Here is a 21,654-nt window from a genome sequence, read left to right as displayed (position 1 = left end):
CATTGACTATCGGCTCTGGATTAATGCCAACTCAGTCCCAGGCCCATCAGCAACGTATTAATGTTGCATCCTTTTCTGAATTTCTTTCTAGCTGCCAGCCGACGCTGACTACTGAAATCAATGCAGCAGTTGACGCTTTTAACACATGGATGGCTAGTGGCTCAGCAGTTTCTATGCAGAATAAACGAGTCTGCCGACCTCGCTTCTTGCCGTCCCAGCCCTGGTTTACCCATGGGCTACGGGAGCAGAAGTTGAAGTGTAAGAAACTGGAGAGGATTTGGAGGCTTGATTATTCGCCTGAGGCGAAGAAACGGCTGCGCTGCTCCCAAAAGGAGTACTACAATGAAATCAAGGTGGCCAAAAGTAATTACTATGCTGGACGCATTGAAAAAGCCAGCAATAATAGCAAAGACATTTTTGCCATAGTCCAGAGTTTTCTCTCTCCTAGAGCTGCGTTACCTACACTACCTTCTTCCAATCAATGGTGCGATGAACTTTCAGATTTTCTCTCTGAAAAGATTTTGAAGATCCGGCAAGATCTCCAAACTGCCTTGAACAAGTCCCAGACATCCACTTCATTGCCTATATTGAAAGCTGTTTCTTCGGAAGGTCTGTTTACTTCCTTCTCCCCAGCCTCTGAAATGGATGTTCTACCAATTCTGTCTGCCCTTAAATCCGGTTCGCCCGCCGACCCCTGCCCTGCTAGAGTTCTGGGAGGAGTGTCGTCTATAGTCTGCCAGGAGGTAACTAGGATTGTTAACTTATCTCTTTGCTCGGCCTCTGTGCCTTTGAGTTGGAAGCAAGCCAAGCTCCTCCCATTACTGAAGAAGTCCGGCCTGGACCCGGCTATGCCCTCTAGCTATCGGCCCATATCTCTTTTGCCAGCGTTGGCTAAGACATGTGAAAAGATTGTTTTTAGACAACTTGAAGGGTTTATTGAGTCTTCTCACGCGCTCCACCCTGCTCAATCGGGGTTTAGAGCGGCCTACAGCACCGAAACAGCATTAATTGAGGTTTCAGAGGCTATTCGGGAGTGCCTGGATGGAGGCGGCAGGGCGGTTCTGATTTTACTAGACCTCTCTGCCGCCTTCGATACGGTGCCCCATTCGTTGCTTCTGGCCAGATTGGGTGCTGTCGGTATTTCAGGCCGTGCTTTAGGTTGGTTGACCTCATTTTTGAAAGATAGATCACAGCAAGTGTGGGTCCCCCCTTATGCATCTAAGGCTAAGGAACTTACCACAGGAGTTCCGCAGGGGTCTACCTTAAGCCCCTTGCTTTTTAATGTTTATGTGACCCCTTTGGTCTATCTAGCTGAGCAGCTGGGTGCCAAAATAATGGCTTATGCTGATGATACCCAGCTGCTCTTCACCTGGCCAAAAAATCATTTAGACCCCTTGACCGTTCAGAGTTGCCTGTCGCAGGTTTTTCGCTGGTTGGCAATGGCCCAGCTTAAATGTAATGAGGAGAAGACGGAGATCCTCCTCTATGGATCTTTTCCGGATAATTTCAGGGAACAAATCTGGCCCTCCGACCTACCCTGTCCGAACTCATCAGGTGACCCTGTAAAGAACCTAGGTGTCTGGTTCGGACAGGATTTAAAGTTCGGGGAGCATATTAAGAAACTAACCGGTACCTGTTATGCCACTCTAAAGGCCCTCAGAAGGTTTTTTCCCCTCATTCCTGGCAAAGCTAGAGAGACTGTGCTTAGAGCGTTGATTTTATCACGCTTAGATTATGCAAATGCACTCTTCAGTGGCCTACCTGATTATATGGTCCGTCGACTTCAGGTTATTCAAAACTCGGCAGTCAGGTTGATGTTTCAACTACCCAGGAGATCTAGTGTTCGTGAACATCTGCGCAGCCTTCATTGGTTGCCTATTGCCAATCGTATTTTGTTTAAAATTCTGGTCCTGGCATATCGGGCTATCAATCAGCAAGGCCCAGTATACTTACGGAATAGATTTGTTCTTTATGCTCCTAAACGGGCACTCCGCTCTGCTAACCTTTGTCAGATGGTCCAGCCTAAGTTTAAGCTTGCTAGAACTGGAGGCAAATCCATCTCTGTTAAGGCTGCTAGAGTATGGAATGTTCTCCCTTTGGCCCTTTGCACTGCCTCCTCACTTTCGCAGTTCAAGAAGGGACTCAAAACATATTTGTTTAATATTACTCTGTAATCTCTCTCTTCGTTGTGTTAGTGGCCCCGCCTTTTTCTCATGTACTCACCGCGCCAGGATACTCCTGAGTAATAGAGCGCGCAATAAAAGGCTTTATAACATAACATAACACTTCTGGGAGTCATATCCACCCACCCACATACTGTTGGCCTCTGCTGGGAGTCATATCCACCCAACCCCATACTGTTGGCCTCTGCCCTGAGTCCTGTGCACCCACCCCCATACTGTTGGCCTCTGCTGGGAGTCATATCCACCCACCCCCATACTGTTGACCTCTGCTGGGAGTCATATCCATCCACCCCTCGTATGTCTGGACACTGCTGGGAGTCATATCCACCCACCCCTCTTATGTCTGGGCACTTCTGGGAGTCATATCCACCCACCCCCATACTGTTGTCCTCTGCTGGGAGTCCTGTGCACCCACCCCCATAATGCCTTGTTACCTTGAAATAATGCAATATTTTTAATCCTATAAATAGAGATTTAATAAATCAAAATTAATATTCTATATATATTTATCCCACAACAGATATCAACATTTACAACAGAACTCTATCAACAAAGAAAAAACACCACCTTTAGAACACCTTCTAAAGAAAATCACCAGCATCTTCACTGCATCCTACATCCATTACTAAAGGTAATTATTTTTCAAAAATGAAAAGAAAATTAAATTAACCCCTTTTTCTCCATATAGAGCAACATAGCAAAATAACAATATAAATGTAACAAAAATATCTTATTATCTTACAGCACAATTTTTTTTAAAGTCAACGAACCAACAAGAAGACCAAGCTAATCCATCGTAACGAACAAGCAACCAACCAAAAAGGTGAAAAAACGTAAACAAATTTTGCAATGTGCATTTCTATCAACAGGAAAAATTTTTACAAAATCAGAACATAAACCAAGCAAGCAGATAATGTTTCATATGTGTATTAAAACAACTGTTCCAAAAACATCAGAACCAAAAAAATTATAACAAATAATATAATAATAATTCTGACAATCTTTTTTTGATTTTTTTATCATTTCAGATAATGTCAATGAATAAGACAGCCCATTATATTACATCCAGCAAAGGAAACAGACTTCTGAAGCATGCAGGGTACATTTATTGCAAGGAGAGAGTAACAGAACCAAGGAGACATTGGAGGTGTGTGCAATACTACTCAACCCATTGCACAGGCAGAGCGGTTATTCTGGGTGACACAGTTGTAAAAACAACAGAGCATAACCACTCTGCCTCTGCAATGGTGATTTAGGTGAGAGAAACAATAAATGAAATGAAAGATATTGCAAGCCCCTCCAATTACTCCTCTGGTTCCATTATGAGGGAGGTTGCCCAGCATGTCCCTAGTCATGTTGCTAGCAGTATGCCCATCATACCCAATCTGAGACGAATTATACAACACAAAAAACAGGCAAGTAACCCTCAAAGAGTTATACCTCAAACATACTCTAATATTCTTATTCCTCCTGAACTCTCTGTTTCTATATCTAAGAACCTTTCGTACTGCATTACAACAAAAACGAATACTTATCTTTAGCACACCCCGTAATTTAGCAAAGTTAGAGAATAGTGATGTTTGGATATTGGATGGGACATTTAAAAGCACACCCCATCCATTCACCCAAATATACACCATCCATGCTAAAATTAACAATACAGTAGTCCCCTTAGTATACAGTTTGCTACCTGATAAACAATCTACAACTTACACTGAACTTTTAACAGTGTTAAAATCCAAAACATCAAACAAAAGTCCTAGGAACATTATTATTGATTTTGAATTCGCAATGATAAATGTTACTTCTAAAACGTACACGGATACCCAAATTCAAGGATGTTTTTTCCATTTTTCCCAGGCATTTTAGCATAAGATACAAAAAACATCCTTAGTTGTGGATTCCGTATCGGATAGCAATCTGCAATTCGAATAAAAAAAAACTAACTGCACTTTGCTTTGTTCCTCGTGATAGTGTAGACGAGAACTGCACTGCAATTACAGAATCAGACTTTTACACATCAAACGAAGAAAAATTAGTACCCGTACTAAATTATTTTGAAGACACATGGATTGGGCATCTAAGCAGGTCGGGTCGCAGGAGGAAGCCACGTTTCCATGTGGAGTGGTGGAACTGCTACTTGAGCTGCTAAGAAGGAGGAGCAAAGACAAACAATGCCATAGAGGGATGGCACAACTTCTTCAACCACACAATTGGCAAACCTCACCCCTACTTTTATCATTTTTTGGAAACTTTGAGGAAGGAGCAAAGTTTCCAAGAAATGAGAATGTCACAAGCATGAACAGGTAGTCTAAACCCACTCATTTTTAAAAGGTCAAAAGCAATGTCAGATAGACTATCGGGTGCATTACTACAATTTTCGTTGTGTGTGGCTTCAGACTACCTGGATAATGTTGCACACATTCTACGTTATTAACTCTACCTACTCTATTACTTTACTGTTTTGCCCTAAATTATATTATTACACTTTTAAATTGGCATTTTTCAAAACATTTTTTAGAAAATTAAAGTTGGGTCACCTTACCTCAGATGTCTTCTTTTTTCTTTATTTTTCTTTGATAATCCAATCGATAACAATGTTTTCCAAGCTTGTTTTTTTTCCAAATTAAAATCCACATAACGAAAACCCATTTGAAAAATCTTCTATTTCAAACTCATATTCCAAAAATAACCATTCCAAATAATTAGTAAAATGAATCCTTTCAAAAAAGATCAATTTACCAAAAAACATTTCCCAAAATATTTCTTCTCCAAATCTAAATTTTCTCAAATCCCATAAAAACAATATAACAATCCATCTTCCTTGTTCATAAAGAAATCCAAACCTTTGAAATCCTCATTTGTTTTAAAATGTTCCATGGCAATAAAAACCGAATAACATTGATGTCCTCCTCGAATCCAAAACCCCCCCAAAAAAATACTGGTTTCCCAAAAATAAATCCATTCTTCTGAAATCGATCTTCTTCTTTCTCCGGTCTTTCAAAAACAAAATCTTTTTGCTTTCTTTCAATCAAAACTCATTTTTTATAATAAAATAAACTTACTAAATACTATTTTACAATCACTTTCTTTAAACATCAATTAACACGTGACCCGACGTGGGCACACACTAACAACAAGTTCAGGGACATGCTAAAAATATACCAACTATACATATAATAAACTTATCTAAACCTCCCTCTTCTCTCCTTGCAATAAATATCACTCACACCATCATTCACAATTGTATATAAGTTTTTAAAGTTTCTTACCTGAGCTCAGGTCTCCTGGCTTCTGCTCTGTCAGGCGACGCTCCACAAAATGGCTGCCTTCGTGATTCACGTATTTATGTACTATTTATTTTTAATATTAATTTATTTTGTAAAACAAATGTTATTTTTTTATTATAAAACTTTTTATTGAAAGAAGGAAAAACGAAATACAAGGCAAAAAGAAAACAGTATACATGGACATGTGTTCACATAGGAGGACACGTAGGCACGATATTACACAACAGATCAATAGTACATATTGTGGGGAGGGGGCCAGCGGGGGAACAAATTTAAGGATAACAAAAAGCACACAAGACATGGAATGCCGGATCAGGGGGACAGAGGGTCTTCTGGGTTGTCCACAAACGGAGGCGCACATAGATTTCCACGGTACGCGTTCCATTGGCTCCAGATACTATTCCATTTTCTAGGTTTGCCCCGCGCCACATACACAGTCTTCTCTCTGAACATACACCAGTCCATATTCTCCTTCCACACCGATACCGTGGGCGGGCACTGGGAACCCCACAACAGCGCTACATCTCTTTTGGCAATCCTATTCCCCAGGGTCGCCCACTGCGTCTGGGCCACACTATAATCATTCGGCTCCCACACATTCAACAGGTACCGCCTGGCTTCGGGCTGCAGCACCACCCCCGTGACTCTACCCATCACTGCATGCACATTATTCCAGAACTGCACCACCTCCGGACACTCCCAAAGTATATGGAGGAAAGTACCAAGCATCCCACAACCACGCTTACATAACCCGTCCGAGGAATAACCCATGCGAATCAAGTGCGGACCAGTGATATATACACGATGTAAGATCTTGAGCTGAACGAAACGGAGACGGGCAGGGATCGCGACTTCCTTAGGCGAGGATAATGCAGCTTGCCAATCCTCGTCGTCCAGCTCCAAACCATCGCCGGTCCAGACCCCCCTAAGACGCACTAACAGATCCACTCGGGTGTTGATCAACTTCTTATATATCAGGGAAATGGTACTGTCGGGGACATGGCCGTCAAGGAGCCTATCTTCAAGGGGGGAGGACTCGGGGACGACAGTACCTGCAGGGAGAACCGAACTCAAGGCATGGTGAATCTGTGTGCATCGGAAGAATTCCCTGTCACTCAATTCATATTCTGTCTGTAGTGCCGCAAAGGTCTTGATTTTGCCCTTGATCCAAAGATCGCCCACGCAGCTAATACCAATCATATCCCATTTTTCAAACCCTTTCGTTTTACAGAGACATCCCAATCTTTCAGAAGCATACAAGGGGGTCGCATGAGTCAATCGATCTTCCCAACCCACAGACGCATTCGCAGCATGCCACACTCGTACAGCAACCTTGGTAGGTCCAGATAAATCCTTGCCCGTCGCCTTGGAGTAGAGCGCCCTCCTGTAGTCCCCGCCCGGTAGCAAATACTTATCCATCTCGAACGCCGGGTTAGGAGCAGGCGCGTATGTCGCATGATTAATCGCACTCAGTTGCGAGGCCCAATAGTAACGCCTAATATCCGGCAACGCTATACCCCATCATACCAGGGAAGAGTGAGTTTAGCGAGGGAAATACGCGAACGTCCATCCCAAATTAACCGTCTCTGCAGGCTCTCAACCTCCCTAAAGTAGCTCGCCGGAATAATATCGAACGTTTTCTGAAGCTCGTACAAAAACCTCGGCAGGGCCATCATTTTAAAAAGGGCTGCGCGCCCGAGCGGCGAAAGCGGCAACCCGCGCCAGCGCTCAACGTCAAGTCTCAATCGTTGAAGGGGGGGAGCAGATTATGTGCGTAGCGAGCCGCAGGGTCTAAAGTTATAAAGATCCCCAGGTACTTGAAGCCCGTCGGAGAGACCCGAATGGGGCATCTGCGAGGCAAGGGAGGGGGACCGCCCGAGAGCACGTATACACAGGATTTAGCCCAGTTGATAACGAGGCCTGAATTTTTCCCAAACGAAGTGAGCACATCAAACAAAACATTAAGAGATTTTCGAGGGGACGTAAGGTACAATAAAATATCATCCGCATAAAGCGAGACGCGATCTTCAAAGTCCGGGGACAACCGGATCCCCTTAAGCGAGGGCTCCCAGCGCAACCAGGCAGCCAGCGGCTCAAGGGCGAGTGCGAAAAGCAGTGGTGACAACGGGCAGCCCTGTTGCATGCCCCTCCCGAGAACAAAAGACGCTGAGACCCGACCATTCACAACCACCTGCGCCAGCGGCTCTGCATACAAAAGTTTCACCCAGCCGATGAACCCGGGGCCGAATCCGAATTTCACAAGAGCGGCCCAGAGATAAGGCCACTCAAGAGTATCAAAGGCCATCGTAGCATCCAAAGAAGCCAAGATGGCCGGTTCATGGAGTGACGCCACCCTCGCGAGAACACCGTGCAAGCGCCGCAGGTTAAGCGCCGTATTACGATGCGGGATAAAACCGGACTGGTCCGGATGGACCAGGTCGCTGATAACATTCGTCAGGCGGTTAGCTAATACCTTAGCCAGAATTTTCGGTTCAGCGTTTAGAAGCGAGATCGGTCTATAAGAAGAACAGCGATCCCGTGGCTTCCCTTCCTTGTGGATCACTACGATAGTAGCGAGACGCTGGTCACGTGTAAGGGAGCCAGAGTTGCGGGACTCTAGAAACATATCACGAAGAAATGGAGCTAGTTTGTCTGGGCACAGTTTATACAGTTCAATGGGCAGACCATTAGGGCCCAAGGCCTTGCCAGAGCGGATTGAACGAATGGCAGTAGCCACCTCATCAGCCGACAGCACCGCGTCCATCAGGTCTCTGTCAGCCGCAGACAGGCAGGGCAAAGTAATATCGCGAAGCAACAAATGAGAGTCAGCCTCCGGTCTGTCAGAGACCAGAGCATACACGGTTCGGAAGTGTTCCGCAAAGCATTCAACAATCGCAGCCGGATCAGTCATGCACACTCCATCAAGGTTCTCAATCACAGGAACTACACGACTCGCCCTTTCTTTCTTGTCCAGCCACGCAATCAATTTACCCGCCTTATCCCCAACATCATACAGTCTGCCCTGCTGTTCCCTGCCCATGACCTTCGCAGCATCAGTAACCAGGGCCTTATAATCTAATTGTTTGAGGCTGAGGGAATGAAGTTTGGCACGGGACACACCGCGCTCCAAGTCACTCTCCAGTGCGGTTATCTCCGCCTCCAGACGGACCACCTCTTCATGCTTAGTTTTCTTGGCGGTGGCGATCAAAGATAAGGCCTGCCCACGTATCATAGTCTTAAACGCCTCCCACAACGATACAGAAGATGACACAGATCCCACATTTTCAACAAAATAATGATCAAGGAATTTCACCAATTCGGAACGGGTCTTGGGATTGCGAAGAAACCAGGAGTTTATAGGTGCGACCCGTCCCTCATTACTCATGGTAGTATCCATGCTAAGCCAGACTGGGGAGTGGTCGGATATGCCCCGGGCGAGGTGCCTCACCTCCCCAACAGAATATAGTCGAGTCTGGATGACTGCCATGGGCTCCAGAGTGAAAGGTGTATTGCGCCTGATTCGGGTGCAGCAACCTCCAACAGTCCACCAGACCAAGTGTCTCCAGGAACCCACTTAACCAGGATTGCGGGGAGATCCCTGGGGGGGGTAGCGATCTATGTCACCGGAGACAACCGAATTGAAGTCTCCGCCTATCACCAAAATGCCCTCAGGGAGCCCCAGTACTACACGCCCAAGATCAGCAAAAGTCGAGGTCTGTAGACCCGGTGGAACATAGACAGTGACAAATGAGACCGTCCTCCCCTCCCATCTACCAGTGAGAGTGGCATAGCGCCCCCTATCGTCAAGAAGCACAGCATCAATTGCCAAGGGGAGGGAGGACCTGACAAGGATACCCACACCCCTAGAACCAGAGGTGAAGCCAGAATGTGCCACCAGACGATACCCTCGCCGATTCATGGCATGGCACGTGTTCCGAACCAGATGCGTTTCCTGCAACAACACAATATCGGGGGAGAGGCGCCCCAGCAGCTGCAACACCACACCCCATTTTATCCTATCCCCCAACCCATTGACATTCCAACACCTTAGTTTCAACCCACTAACCCCATCCCAAAAAGATGTGCAGAGTCCACCCCACAACGAACACAATGACCTAATCAAGCAGAAATACGATACGTTGCCTTGAAGGAAACCCACAAACACCCAAGAACCCCCCACCACTCCCCAACGAGAACCCGTTACAACGCCCCCACCCTGCACCCCTGCGTTAGACTCAAAAGCCACCCCAACTTGCAGTGTGCCTGTCGCCCCATCATTAAACTAGTCTACGAAAAGAAACCCCTGAGGAGGAAAGAGTCCCACTCCCCCCGCCACCCCCGGGTACATAGCAATAGGACACAGTAATAGAAGAAATATCGAACCCAGCCGAATAGTACGTGAATGTTCAGAAATCAGGAAACATAATGTCACTCTCGTTCCGATACGCCGCCCTCGGCTCCACCCGGATGCCCGGTTGAGTCAGTCTGTTTGGGGAGGGTATCCAGCCAGTCACTAACTCCGTCAGGACGATCAAAGAAGAAAGTCCGGTCTTCATATTCGACACGCAGCCTGGTTGGAAAGAGCATAGCGTATTTCAGGCCCAAGTCTCTCAGCCTTCGTTTCACTCCCTGAAACCCCATCCTTTGTCTCTGAACAAGCTGCGTGAAGTCCGGGTAGAAACTCACCATCGTGTTCTCGAATTTGACGGGGCCACTTACTCTCGAGGCCTGTAGGATGGTGTCTCTGTCCCTAAAATTGAAGATCCTGGCGATGATAGGTCTCGGCGTGACGCCCGACTTCGGCTTTCCGCCCGGCACTCGATGGGCACGCTCCACAGCAAAGAATTTACTCAGGCCTGTGGGGGCCAGAAGAATCAAGACGATGTCCTCCACGAGAAGATCAGTTGCCGAAGCACCATAGGTTTCAGGGACCCTGACAAGGCGTATGTTGTTGCGCCGGGCCCTATTTTCAAAATCCTCCAGGTGATGGACCATGAGATCGTTGGAGGAGCGCAAGCGTCCAACTTCCGTCTGCAGATCAGAGACATTGGTCGTGAGGCTAGAAGTCTTCAGGTCCAGAGACATGACCCTTTCATTGGTCTTCGACAAATCAGCTCTGATCAAAGTAACATCAACTGCTACAGTGTCTATTTTGAGAGCGAGAGCCTCATATTGCTGACCAATGGAAGTCTGCATGTTGGCAATGGCGCCCATGACGTCCTGCAAGGTCAATTCGGCCAACGTAGTCGTATCGTCAGTGGGGCCCTCAAAAGCTCGACTGGCACCACCGGGGGCTCCCTTGGGTTGGGTATAGCGATCCATGACGTTGGTTTGAATCGGTCCCCCGCGTAGTGGCGTTTTAGTCTTCCGCTTCTCGTTGTCAGGCCTGGTGGTCATGTTGAATGGTGAGCCCCGAGGGGGCCCGCGAGACCTGGTGAAAATGGCCGCTCACCCACCGACCACTGCAAATAACGAAGGTGGGCTGAAAGGGTAGAAGCAGCAGCTCAGCCCAACACCCAAACCCTCAGAACAGTTGGCATATAGTCAGGTAGCAAAGTTAGGCTGGACCCCGATGGTGGAGCGAGGCAATCACGCAGTCGGAGAAGGCAGCGGCCCAGAAACGAAACCGAAAGTCAACTCAGGGCAACAGGGGAAACCCCTCAGGCCGCTGTTGTTCAATTATTCCCCGGCGTCTTGGTGTGCCAGCTCCCGGTGTCGCCGTGGGGCGGGCCTCCAAAACTCCGGTCGGCGTATCTGCGGTTTCCGAAGTCCAAACGAAATTTTGAAAACAGCTTAGGTATCAGCTGAGGTACATCTGCAAGAACCCGTGGTCAAAGTCAGGATATCTTTCAGGATATATGCAGAGGGCAGCGAGGGACTCCACAAATGTTATTTTTAAATAAAGTTTACTGATATGTTTTTAAAATATTTTATAATTTATTAAAAATATCTAAATTGAAAAAAAGTATTTTAATAAATAAACGTCATAATACATTCACGCATTGTAAGTATTCTTTTTTTAAATAAAATTGAAAATGTACTAGTAATTTTTAATTAATGTATAATAAATGTATAATAGTTTTTAATAATATTCTTACCTTTAGGATGCTCCATTAGGCTTCTTTTCCCTCCCGCGTTACTCCTAAAATGACTTCAAATGAGATAGACGCGGCAATCACCTAGACATCTATGGAAATAAATGAAGGACATTTCTTTACATTGAAATCAATGTAAAAGCGTAGGAACTTTAAAAAAAAAAAATTTAAGTAGTTAATTATTATCTATTATTTTTTTTAAAACATATAATAAAAGACATCTTTTTGAAATAATTTTTACAGGAGTTGAAATTTTTTTTAAAGACAAATAATATTTATAAATAAATAAAAATAATTTAGTAATTTACTGTTAGGAGTATTAATTACTATTCTTACTCCTGGGGTGTGTAATAGTAGGGTAAGTATTGAAAAAGTGTAGGGGTTAAAATTACTATTCTTACTCCAGGGTTGTGTAATAGTAGGGTAAGTATTGGATAGTGTAGGGGTTAACATTACTATTCTTACTCCAACTGGACCAATCTGTGAACTAATGTGTGCCTTGCAAAATGCCAAATTGAATATATATTCTTGGAATATTGCCAGCACAAAAGCTACTATGTGACTCTTAGAGTATATCCATTCGTATCCCTTCCCTATGTATATAGAGATAACTCTAATCACTAGTATATGCAGTAGACCTTTGGATTCGTATCTCTTCCTTGAGTGACTTTACTATTTGTACATTTGCAATTTTTCTTTCTGTTTGTTTCTCGTTCTTGTGTGACTTTACATCTTGTACATTTGCAATTTTTTATTCTGTTTGTATCTTTTATGTAACGCATGTAATCCTTAGTCCTTATGTTTTGCAACTGGTTCTTATGTAAAGTTCTCTGACACCTTCGGGTAAAGTTCACGCTATATAAAATCGCATTAAATAAAATAAATAAATAAACATTTGCAGATAGGACTTTAACAGAAACTTGGGTTTCATATGACATCATTGTGCTGCAAGAAACCTGGTTGATAGACTCTTTCCAATTGCCGGGTTTTACACTACACCAGGTGGATGCCATAAAAATGAACCGCTTTGGAAGATCAAAAGGTGGATTATCAGTTTATATATCGAATAACCTCAAGGTTGAATCAGAACAGATGATGACCACATCCACAAATATTCAGATAATTAGACTCGACTTTGGCAGAAATCATTGGATAACTTTGTTAATCCTTTTCAATGTTTATGCTCATCCAAATGCTCAAGAAAAAGAAATAACAATTAACAAGTTACTACATAAGATATCTGAAGTAAGATGTAACTCCCTTGATATTGTATTGTGATTACAGGTGATTCCAATACTCATCTCATTCACACGCCAGAGTATGATGATCAGCTGGCAGTAGAAAATGAAATGTGGTCAATAAACCAACAAACACCCCATCCCTGGAGGAAACTTACTAAAGTCGGTAAGGACTTGGTTACCTCTCTGGAATATTTAGGTTTGCGAGTAATCAATGGGAGAACACCAGATGATAATCCTCCTAATTTTACTTACTATGGACCACTGACTGGGTCCGTAATTGACTATACCATTCTCTCCTTGCCACTAATACAGCACCTAAGTTCGTTCACAATAAAGTGCACAATGGATAGCGATCACTCAATCCAACACATAGCCATAAATATTCATCCAGACAGATATCAGTCTGCTCCAACAATTGACAAAGGAAGTGCACTAACCATCTACAAATGATTAAATTGGACAACCCATCGACTTACAGGACTCGCTGGCAAAGCTAAAACATTTATGGAGAACAGTCTATTGTCATCCTCCATAGCATTAAATGCCTGGATCAAATTTGTCACCGAAATGACAAATCATAAGCCAAATTCAAAACCAGGACGGGACAAAAGTTACATACATCAATCACTGCAGAGAATAAAAGTGTTGAAGAAAGAATTGAGAAGAGAAATAAGGAAGGTAAAAAAGCAGGGCTACCACCCAGTAGCAGAAATTTAAGAAACATGTCTGGTAGGAAAAAAGAAAAATGACAAATGAGTTTTGGGCAAAGTTGCTCTACAATTGTAAACAATCGAATACCAAAGCGTTTTGGAAAACAGTAAATGGCTTACACAAGGGAAACCCAGTATCACTATCTTCAAATGTTACGGAACAAGAGTGGGTAGTCCATCTCACAAAACTCTTTACTGACGAAGACCACCCACAAGCAATAAAAACTAACAAGGTCATTGAGACCGAGCAAATAATTAAGACTAGAACACATTTTGAGCTGGTTCATGCTTTAGACGTGACATCATGCACACTCACAAAAGTTGAAAATGTGATCAAAGCAGGAAGAAGTGATAGCGCTCAGGTCCAAATGGCATCCCCCAGTCAATATTCAAACTGGACCCAAAATACTGGGCTAACCCGATAATGCTCTTGTTCAAAGAGGTGGAAAATACAGGGATGACTCCAGACAGCTGGAGGGGATCCATGATAAACACTATTTTTAAGGGAGGTGATAAAACAAATCCATCCAACTATAGATTAATAGCTCTTATTGACTCGGAAGCCAAATATTACGCATCATTAATATTAGACAATCTAATAGAGTGGTCTAATTCTAAGAACTTGATCCCACCACAACAAACTGGATTTCGGAAAGGGTATGGCACGCTAATCAATATGACAACAGTAGCATCCATTGCGGAAAAGAGCAAACGCCAAAAGAAGAAACTGCAACTCTGCTTTATAGATCTGAAAGCAGCTTTTGACCGGGTTGATCGACCACTTCTATGGATTAAATTGCGACAGTGAGGAACTCAAGAAAAAATGCTAAGAGCAATCGAATTGTTATACACAGATACATGGATCCAAATTAAGATATGGGGATGGGACCAAAATATCAAGAAAATACCAACCGCCAGGGTTCTTAAGCAAGGATGTTTGCTAGCGCCACACCTGTTCAACCACTTTACAGCGGATTTATCAACCCAACTAGATCAAGTCAATTCACATGCACCAAGGATAGGTTCACTAACGATATCCCATCTATTATATGCTGACGACATTGTCCCGCTGAGTCATACAGAAAGTGGACTCCAAAGATTGATAACCGGAACTGCGGCATACACAAAACTCAATAAATTGGAAATTAACATTAACAAGACAAAAGCCATGCATATTGGGAATAATCCACATGTTGCACTAAAGATCAGGCTGGACAATGTAATCATAGAAGAAGTCAGTGTTATTAAATATTTAGGTTTAAATTTTGATCAAAATTTTAACTTCCGTGCACATCAAGAATATATGGTTAGAAAAAATAATGCTTTAACACATTCATTCTGTTTACTTGCTAAAAAATTAGACTGCTCCTCTTATCAACAATTGCTCTCTGTAATTAAAGCTAGACTGCTTCCATCTCTCACTTCATCAAATCCATGCATAAATTATACAACAATCAGTCTAGTCCATTAGTTAGTTAGTAACTCAAGTTACAACAAATACTTGTCATCATCTTTACAACTAACCAATACGAGGAACTTGAATCCATTGCATACCACATTTTGCCAAACCATGAATAAAACTGCAAAAAAACATTCGCTAGTTGAGGACAAAAGCACATTTTCGCAGAGATCACATGCCTGGATGACAATACAAACCTATGTCACATTGCAACCGGTGGCTTATTCACACGTAACATATCCGGTGTGTCTTAAGAAAAAACTATTGGACATGCGTTTAGCTGAACTGCCGTCCCTCTCAGACAAACCAGCGTGGAGATAAAGGACCTAAAACGTGCAGGCTATGTGATGCTCCGAAGGAGGATTTCATGCATTTGGTCACCATATGTCCTAAACTGAATAATGCACGCCGCACATTCTTAAAACATTTATTTAATAAGAGAGGGATACGTACATGCAGAACAGCCATTATGAAAAGTCTGTCCCCAACAGATCCTCAGCTAAACTGCAAACTTCTGAAATTTTTACAAATTCATGATAAAGCAGTTAAGCAGAATTGTAAGCTGCATGCCATAGTATGAGGAATTTTCTTCGTAAAATGAGTACACAATATTGAAATATGATGAAAACAGCTCTGAGATGTTGACACCTAGAGTTGTGGAATCTTTTATTGTGGCATACGTCGATTTATAGCAACAGTGAAAATGTCTGAAAAATGTTTATAATGATAATGTTTTTTAACAAGACAACATTCTCCTGAGCTGTAGCATTATTAATTCATGTTGCTAAAATAAGCGATTATTTTTAAAAAGGATTGTTTTATATGTATATTGTGATGGTTTTTATGAACTGATAACAATACATTTTTATTTGATTTATTTGATTTACAAGCATGGTCTCGCTCAATCCTCAACTGGGCTAGGGCAGAGAGCGCGGCGTTGCACAGGGAAGACGCCTTGGGATTACGCAAATACCCGGTCTCATCCCAATGGAACACAATACTAGTGTCACTCCAGAATACCCTAGCTCAAGTAAACGCTGTCGGCACCGGAAACACAGGACAGGCCAAATCCAGCCAATAATCATGAAGACCCCTACAGACAACCGAAACACAATCACTACACAAATACATGTGCAACAGAGCAGGCGGATGGAACCCGGGGTCACACAATCACCTACAGGGGAAAAATCTACAAGGCCACAACACCACATAAGAAACATGCAGTTATCCTGGTCACTTGATAAGCTCATCCTGGTCACTTGATGAGTTCACCCCCACCCCTACCCCCCAATGCTTTGTTTGCTCACACATTTAAGAAATACAAACATACTTATTCCTATGACAAAGTCAGTAATAGAAAAGCTTTAAAACTTTTAAAAATAGAAAAAATAAATAAAAAAAGAATGCTCCCGAATGTTAAGCCTTTGACCCCAGTATCCATCTGTACGTCATTTTATGTACTACACTTGGTAGAGTACAGGAAATTGGACATGAAGCCCAAAAGAAGTTTGACCTATGCGGCCTTTTGCCTAAACCTGAGCCATTTGCTCAGTACTGGACTTTGTGGAGAACGTCCCGATAGCCAGCCGTACATCAGTCTTATCCAGTGGCAAGCCCACATGCTTAATAGTACATTTATCATTCGATAGTTCCACGAAGCAACGGTATGTACCTACTTTATAACATAAGATAAAAGTTCACTTTTTAGGCGTCATAAGTCAATTTCATTGATTATAGAGGGGAGCTGGGCGATCATTCCCTGTGACTGCTTAGCACATTGGAATAGGGGTACAGTTTTCATTGCCTTTGGACTTTTAGATGGTTCTGATAATTAATAAAGCCAAGTAAAATGTGTAACTAAATCGTGACCAGAGCATGAGTTATTGGGTCCCTGCCTTTCTCCTACTCGGAAACACCGTAGTGCTACAAGTCTTAAAGCCACCAGACCTGTAGATAGGACTGAGTACTGTTTTCAGTTATTATTTTAGGGCAGCGGGTAGCCATGACAGACTTTCTGCACACCTGTTTAGTGATTCTCTCCAGAGATGATTTCTCTTAGGGCTACCTCACAAAGGTCCAGAGGAGATGGTCCATTGGGTTTTGCATTTAGGGAGCCAGTTAAAATGCTTGTGTGAGTTTTCTGTACATGACAGTGAAGAAGTCCTTCAAAAGAACCGTCCCTAGGAAGAGCAGGGTATACTGTCTATTGGTGCAGGAGGTTCACAGGTTAAGACGTTATTTAACCCACCATAGGGTTATTTAACTCCATCCATCTCAATCGGGCTTCCGTCCAAACTTTAGTACGGAAACGGCTCTGATAGAGGTGACTGAGATCATCAGGGAGACTCTGGATGCCGGCGGTAGGGCCATGCTGGTCATGTTAGATCTTTCGGCGGCTTTCGACACCGTCCCCCATAAGGCGCTTTTAACTAGGTTGTATGACATAGGCCTTAGGGGGACGGTGCTCAGGTGGTTTACTTCTTTCCTTGAAGGCCGCCGCCAGACGGTCTGGGTTTCCCAGAGCTCCGCCGAGATGCCGCCATTGGGAGTTGGGGTTCCACAGGGTTCTGTGTTGAGCCCCACGTTATTTAACATCTTTATGTCCCCTTTGGCGGCCTTGGTGGAGGCGTACGGGGCCCAGATCGTCTCGTACGCCGACGACACGCAACTCCTCTTCACTTGCGGGAAGGATCAAGAGTTTGATGGAGAGAGAATCCGGGACTGCCTTGCGCTGGTCTTCGACTGGTTCCAGCGGAACAGTCTGAGGGCCAACTCGGGCAAGTCCGAGATTTTATTTTTTGGTTGCGTGGTCGATCCGGTGTGGCAGCATTGGTGGCCGTCCGACATGAGCCCTCCTGCACAGTCCTCCGTGGTGGCCAAAAATTTGGGCGTCAAGCTAGACAACCAGCTGTCGCTACGAATTCATATTCTTGGCCTGGCGGGCACCTGCTATGGAATACTAAAAATGCTCCGCAAATTTTTGCCCCTGTTGTCTGAGGAGCATAGGAGGATTACTGTCCAGGCTCTCGTCGGCTCGAGGCTAGACTATGCCAATGCTCTTTTTCTTGGCCTCCCCGATTACTTGGTCCAGCGCCTTCAGGTGGTGCAGAACTCTGCTGCCCGGGCGATTTTTGGCCTAGGGAGACGAGCTCGAGCTTCTGGGTTGCTCCAGACGCTTCATTGGCTCCCCATTAGGAAGCGGATCCAGTTTAAATCCCTGACCCTGATGCATAAAGCTCTGCATGGATCAGGAGCTGGATATCTACAGCGGAGATTGACTTTCTATCGTCCAGTCCGTTCCCTCCGTTCGGAATCCCTCTTTAAAGCTGTGGTCCCGCGGGTGAGGAAGGCCCGTGCGGGAGGGCGGTCTTTTAGCTGCAGAGCCCCCCAGCTTTGGAATCTGCTTCCACTTTCCCTCCGTAGTACTGCCAACTTGCTCCAGTTTAGGAAGGGCCTGAAGACTTGGCTTTTTAATTCTTAGTCTGTTTTACTGTCTACTTTTTTGTTTTTTTTTATGTCTGTTTTTAGCTGTGTTGTGTTATTTCATTATGAGTTTATGGTGGAAAGCGTCGGGACACTCCTACCGAGTAGCCGTACGCTATATAAAAGCTATATAACATAACATAACATAGGGAGCTTTCCGTCTGTTACTGGAAGTGTAGTACTGTGCCCTTATTTCACAACATTGTAATTCTAATTCATTTGAGAACATATTTCATAGTAGATGTCGGAGGTAATCGATATGGTTAACAAACCGAAAACAAAGCACAACATTCTGATGTTTGCAGCCAGATGAAAAACAATTTAATATAGTTTTTTTGTAATTTCAGGCTTTGGTCCTTTCAAGAATCACATTGTGAACTCTAGTTGGGAGGCGGTCAAAGTAAGTACAATGCACTTAAAGAGCTATACAGCTATTAATGTGTGTATGTAGAGCTCAAAGCTTGCTTCAAAGCAGAAATTACCACCCCTGTGGAGAGGCAACAAAGAAGGTATTTCCAAGTAAAATATATATAAAGGGGTACAGAAAAAAAGAAAGCTACCCAGGAGAGCCTCCTCAAAAAGGGCCTTGGAGACACTGCATTGGCTCCCCATCAAGGAACGTATAGAGTTCAAAGCACTCTGTGTCAGTCACAGGATCGTTCATGGCAAGGGCCCGGGCTTTCTGCGCAATCTGCTCCTTCCTTACAAGCCCACCCGGCTCCTGCGCTCTATGGGTGCTGGCCTGCTCTCGGTCCCTAGATTCAATAGGGCGAGAATGGGAGGGCATTCCTTCCGTTCCTTGGCCGCACGGAGATGGAACACCCTCCCACTTAGGCTTCGTGTGGAGCCCTCGGAGGTGGTGTTCCGGAAGGAGCTGAAAACACTCCTGTTCCCGAAGCCTTAATTTTTCGGCGCAGGGCTGTCCCCATTCCATCTGCCCAGGTTGCTGCTCAGTCCTTTGATAGCGCGGGGACACACTGGCAAGTGTAACCAGGCGCTTTAGAAACTCAGAATTATTTATTATTAGATCACATAAGAGAAAATGGATTTACAAGTAGGGAGAATCTCATCAGAGTCCGTCTGTCATTCTGGGATGTTACCTAGGAGCGCGATGTGCCTTGTTCCCTTCTGGAAGTGGAAGATGCGAGTGGTCTACCAGACCTGTAATGTTCAGGAGAGGGTTTAGGATTTTCAGCTCCTCAAAGGGCAGCAGGACAAAAGCAGTAATGTTTCCATCACCTTCCTGCACGCTCTGGTTTCCATCCTCGCGATGTTGCTGCTGTGTCTGTTGTGTAGCCCACCAGATAGCGTTATCATACTTGTGGAGTTTTGAAGCTGCACAGGTTTGCTACATTGAGGACAGTGCAGTGGACTTTGAGTATGATGCAGAAGGCCGAGGGACCTAGAGGAGATATCTGATGGAAAGGGTGATCCAGTTAAACATCTGAAGTCCATTGATTATACAGGACTCAGCCTGAAGTGAACACTTTAGGGTACATCGGAGCAGGGTGCTGTCTTCACCCAGATGGCACAGATGTTTGGAGAGCAATTATAAACTCTGAAAAGTGGAGCAAGGTGGATTTCCTCTTCTTCACGATGTAGCTTGACAAGTCAAGTGGTGAAGCTGTTGTTTAGGTTCATTTCTGAGGGACATCCTTGTGCGTACACTTGTTTGATGTTGATAGCGAGCATATATTCTGTCCTCAAAAGCACGATCTTTACATAGGACACTGAAATCCAGGTTTGGAAAGAGAAGAAGCAGTCTTTAAGATTGTTTGTTATTCTGCAATGCAGCCTTCATACAGAGCTATGCATCACCCACATACTGATGTATCTTGGCATACTGGTTAGCCAAAAGGATTGCAGATGGTTCCTGGTATAGTTACTGAAGACATCATGGATCACAGAGAAATGTTGCAGGTTGCAGGGATAGGCTCCAACATGGAAGAGTTCATCTCGATGATCTGGAATCCATTGCTCAGGCATAATGAGAAGCCATTACAAGACAATGCTTTCAAAAGCCATTTTCGAGGACATAGAGTTGGGCAGAAGTAGATTGTTAGTGGTACTAAATTCTGCCGATAGGTCAACCAAAATACAGAGAGTAGGGTTAATGTTGTCATTGATCGCAAATGAGTCTTTGACGACTTTAACAATAGGAGTTTCCATGTTGCAGTGTGGCCTGAAATCAGTTTGACAGTCTTGGGGGAGTGAGTTGTTCTTGAATTTAGTATGAAGCTGTGTGACGTGTCAGTTGTTGAGACTGTGGGAAATACAAGTTGGGTTACTTTGGCAATGGTAAGATTGGGCCCTTCGTATGAGAGCCATAGAAGATAATCAGGGTATGAGATATGTTGACCTGAGTAGTGGTAGAGCTGACATTCATTATTGAGTCTCGTCAGAGGTCATCCCCAAGGAAAGTGCACTTCAATAAACAATAATCAATAAATCATCGCACACCAATTGGATCACCTTAGCGTTGAAGTGACTTCCGTTGTCACTCCAAATCAAACGGGGCAAGAGTATTTGCCGTCGCCATGGCAGTATTTTCTTTTATTGGGTAAGCTTCAATCCATTTACTAAACGCACAAACTACCACTAACACATATTTAAAATGATTAACTCGCTGTGGCTCCATGCAGTCCATCTGGAGTACCTCAAAAGGGAAAGAAGGGGGTGCAAAATTACCAGAAGGTGTAGGGGTACCCTTCCCAGGATTGTGTTTCAGACAATCATACAGTGCTTCATTAGATGAGCAGCAACCTTTGACATATTGCCATTCTGCCACACAGGTTCTAGCAGTTTACAAATACCTTTGGTGCTAATATGGGCTGGGCCATAGTAACTACAGGAAGTACATATGCATCTGGTAGCATCCATATCTGTTTCTCTGCATTGTCAGTCCAACATCCTTCATTATCTAGATGCCCTGTACTCTCTTGCCACACTGCCAACTCCTTTACTGTTGCCTCACTCTGTATCTCTCTAACACTTTCCAGTGAATTCTCAAACATACCGCCGTCTGGTACCCATCTAGAAGGACCAGCCAAACACATTTTCATCGTTCTTGACCTGGCTGTTTCTTTCGCTATCTGGTCTGTGAAAACATTTACCCTCCCCGCATCATCCGTAATTGCTTTATGAGCACTACATTTGACTATTGCCAATTAAGTCAAAGCTGTCAGAAGTCTCT

The 21,654-nt window shown here is 44.1% G+C and overlaps 1 protein-coding gene across 2 annotated transcripts in view; it reads right to left on the bottom strand.

Annotated features, from left to right (window-relative positions):
* IGF1R (insulin like growth factor 1 receptor) overlaps positions 1-21,654 on the bottom strand; it is a 1,553,571-nt gene that overhangs the window by 139,207 nt on the left and 1,392,710 nt on the right. The window contains exon 21 of one of the 2 annotated variants that reach the window (XR_013608878.1): positions 11,572-11,660. The exons of the other annotated variant lie outside the window; for it this stretch is intronic. The gene's annotated coding sequence lies outside the window, so the exon portion shown is untranslated. The remainder of the gene's footprint in view (positions 1-11,571; positions 11,661-21,654) is intronic. 2 annotated transcript variants of the gene reach the window in all.

This window comes from Lissotriton helveticus, chromosome 3_1 (genome assembly GCF_964261635.1).
Source record: "Lissotriton helveticus chromosome 3_1, aLisHel1.1, whole genome shotgun sequence".
In the NCBI taxonomy this organism is placed as follows: domain Eukaryota; kingdom Metazoa; phylum Chordata; class Amphibia; order Caudata; family Salamandridae; genus Lissotriton; species Lissotriton helveticus.
The sequence above is the reverse complement of the archived record's forward strand: the minus strand, read 5'-3'. Positions and strand labels throughout refer to the sequence as shown.